Source organism: Brassica oleracea, chromosome C1 (genome assembly GCF_000695525.1).
Source record: "Brassica oleracea var. oleracea cultivar TO1000 chromosome C1, BOL, whole genome shotgun sequence".
Lineage (NCBI taxonomy): Eukaryota > Viridiplantae > Streptophyta > Magnoliopsida > Brassicales > Brassicaceae > Brassica > Brassica oleracea.
The window spans coordinates 28,379,243-28,383,341 of record NC_027748.1 but is presented as its reverse complement, the minus strand read 5'-3'; positions in this window follow the sequence as shown (position 1 = coordinate 28,383,341).

Genomic DNA, 4,099 nt, shown 5'->3' with positions numbered 1-4,099 from the left:
ATTTGCAGCATGTTTGTATCTCAAGTTGAAAAAGCAATACCAGGAATTTAATTTTCCACGGTAAAAGGGCTCCTGACCAGTTAGAAACGTTTTTAGTTAAATTCTTTATATAATATAATTCAATAGTTTTGCATCTGCAACTGATGTGGACACACGTAAAGATAAGCACTTTGTCAAGTGGTTAAAATCACAGGTACGTAATATATCTCATACATTGATTAATTAAGTAAGTGTTTTGATACTTCAATATTAATTAAGAATATCTGCTTTTTGCAGGTTGATTATGACGATCCTTATTATCCCGTATGGTTTCACGAATTGGTTCAAGGTCCAGTTGCAAAGGTCACCACATCACCTATGTATTTCACACGAGGATTTACCTTTCACACATACGAGTATGGGAGACATCGGGCAACGAGTAACTACGGAATATGTGTGAAAGGTGAAACAGACTTTTACGGGATCTTGCAGGAGATTATGGAAGTGGAATTTCTGGGGTTATTGAAACTAAAATGCGTCCTCTTCAAATATGAATGGTTCGATCCTGTTGTGAACCGAGGGATTCGGTATAACAAATTTGGTGTTGTGGATGTCAATTTTGGGAGAAGATACAACAAATTTGAGCCTTTCATTTTAGCTTCACAAGCCGAGCAAGTTAGCTTCCTTCCTTATCCTCGGCTTCGAACTTCCGGGATAAACTGGTTAGCTGCTATCAAAATTACACCTCGTGGACGCATTGTCGCTGGAGAAGAACCGCCCTTGCAAGAAGAAGACGCTATCAATGAAGTTGAGGTACCAGAACAACCAACTGATGAAATCCTTTTGATCGACCCGCAAAACTTTCAGTATGAAGATATTCCCGAAGATGCGACAGATGATGCACGTGAAGACGAGTTCGAGAGAAGCGACGATGATGATTGTATTGATAGTGTTGAGAACGAAAACGATTTAGAGTGATGTAATATTGATGAGAACGAAAAATTTCGAGTGATGTAATATATGTAACAAATGTTGTATTTCTCTATAATATCGTATGTTTAAAGAAATATTGTTTTTTTTGCCATCTTAATGTATGTGTAACAAATGTTGTTTTATATAATATGTATTTCTTTAGTTAAAAAAAATTTATTTGGAGTTTTAGGGTTTTAGAGTTTAAGTTGGAGAAAGAGCAAGAAGTAGTAGAGAAGAAGATATGATGTTAGATGATATGTGACTTTGGGGTTTAGGGATTTCATTCTCGGTGTTTAGGGTTAAGCGTTGTAAAAACATAGTAAAAACAACACGGGCATGGTAACTTCGTCGTAAATGGTTATTCCACGTAATTTCGTAGTAAATTGAAAAAGACGGGCCTGGTAACTTCGTCGTAAACGGAAAAGCCTGGTAAATCGATTTGACGTAATTTCGTCGTAAATGGAAAAAGACGGGCCTGGTAACTTCGTCGTAAACGGAAAAACCTGGTAAATCGATTCGACGTAATTTCATCGTAAACAGACGCGGGGCAGGTAACTTCGTCGTAAATAGAAAAACACGAGCCTGGTAACTTCGTCGTAAATGGAAAAACGCGGGCCGGGTAACTTCGTCGTAATATTACGTCGCGTTTACGAGGAAACGTTTTTTATATATTGAGACGCCGAGAGCGAGGCTGCCTCGTTCATTCCTCCCAAATTCCTTTGCTCTCCCTCTAAGGTACACTCCCTTTCCTCTTCTATTCTTTTTTAAGTTAGTTTACGTGATTAATTAGTTAGGTAATTAGTTTAGGTGATTAGTTAGGTAACAGAATAATTTTTTAATTACGTCGTAATTGATTAAATTTATTTTAATTTTTTTTATATGGCTCCTAGGAGGAAACCAGCAGCACCTACTTATGCCCAGTTGTTTGGCGATGGTTCCGGTACATCTTCTTCCGGTCCATCGTCTTCTGATGCAGTTCCAGACTCTCAGACTTCTCAGAGAGTTTCTTTGAGTCCTCCTCTTCCACCGCAGATGCCTCCACCTCTTCCTCCAGCGGCTGCACCTCAGCCTGTCCCAGAAGATGTAGTTCATCCGGATTTTTGTGTGCCATCATATGATCCATTCGCGAGATATACGGTGGAGGATTTGCTTGCCCAGCCTAAACGGGAGGGTTTGGAAGTTCTAGACCCCGATAGACCCCGATGAACTTATTGGTAAGTTATTAATTTTATTATATTAAAATTAAAATTATATTTATTTTCTAACAGTTAAATTGTTTTTTTTTCAAGTTTGGGGCTAACAACCGTGTTAGCCGGAGCGTTTCGGGGACGATTAAAGGTTACTACGACGGGGCATATCCGAACTGTAGCAAGACACCAAATCACGTTAAGATCACTTGGTTTAAATGTTTTGCGGTAAGATTTTGAAATTTAATTAAATTTTCACTTTTAAATATATGTATATATATATTTTTTTTTTTTAATATTTATTATTAGTTGTAATTTTTTCAAAAAATTTATGTTTCAGCAAAAGTGGCATTGGTCTTTCGGAATCACCGAGAGGGTGAAGGCGGAATTCGTTGCAAAGGCAAAAATCCGCTTCTGCAACACAGTCTCCGATTGGAAGGACAAGTGGGAGATCTACGGGTATGAGGGAAAGCCCACTGAGCTCACGAAGGATGTGTGGGATGGCCTCATTGCCTATTGGGAGCACCCCTCTTCGATCAAAAAGGCCAATTCGTGCTCGGCTTCTCGAACGACGAAGGATAAAGATGGTCATTTGCCCATGCTTCACAGAACCGGACAAAAACCTCATGCAGGAGTCCGTTTAGAAGCTGTAAGTTTTGTTTTAATATATAATTTAAAATATTCAATTAATATAATTTATAATATTTAATTTAATTTTTTTTTTGTAGTTCGAGAAGACGGGAGTCTTACCATCTCTGTCTGAGCTATTCAAGATGACTCACGCCGCATCCGACGTTGTTTTTGTGGATCATGCATCTGAGAAACTCTTCCATGGCTAGACCCCGATAGACCCCGATGAACTTATTGGTAAGTTATTAATTTTATTATATTAAAATTAAAATTATATTTATTTTCTAACAGTTAAATTGTTTTTTTTTCAAGTTTGGGGCTAACAACCGTGTTAGCCGGAGCGTTTCGGGGACGATTAAAGGTTACTACGACGGGGCATATCCGAACTGTTAATATTTTAACATAATTAACTATATTAATATATGTTTTAATTTTATATGTGGCTCCTAAAAAGAAGGAACGGACAGTCGGCGATCACTTGGTTTAAATGTTTTGCGGTAAGATTTTGAAATTTAATTAAATTTTCACTTTTAAATATATGTATATATATATTTTTTTTTTTTAATATTTATTATTAGTTGTAATTTTTTCAAAAAATCTTGAGGATCTGCTAGGCGTGATGGCGGTGGGAAACCCGACTATGCAGAGAATGTTGAGTGAGAGATGAGCCGCTCTTGGGTTGCCAGTACGAGATCCCGAGAAGTCCAGAATCACCGAGAGGGTGAAGGCGGAATTCGTTGCAAAGGCAAAAATCCGCTGTTTTTTTTATATTTCTGTTTGTATTATGAATTTAAATATTATTGTATGACTTTTAAATGCCTTTTTAAAATATGTTTTTCAATTTCATATTTCGTTTTAAAATTTAAAATATTTTAAATTCTGAATTTAAATATATATTAAAATTTATTATATACTAATTAATAATAATATAACAAAGATGGTCATTTGCCCATGCTTCACAGAACCGGACAAAAACTTCATCCAAGAGTCCGTTACATCGAATGTTTACGAGTGATTAACATCGAAAGATTTACGAGAGTTTGACATCAAAATGTTTACGAGTGATTTACAACGAAAACATTTACGTGTGCTTTACATCGAAATCATTACGTGGGCTTTACCACAAAATCTTACGTGTCACTTACGACGAATTCTTTCCCTGCGCTTTACGAGGAATATATTTCGTCGTAAACGTAACGAGTCGTTTACGATGAAACCTTTGTTACGACGAACATTTAACAACGAAACGTCTTTCGAGGTTAATTTGTCGTAACACCCCGTTTACGACGAATTTACAACGAATATTGCCCTAGTAAAAAATATGTTTTCTT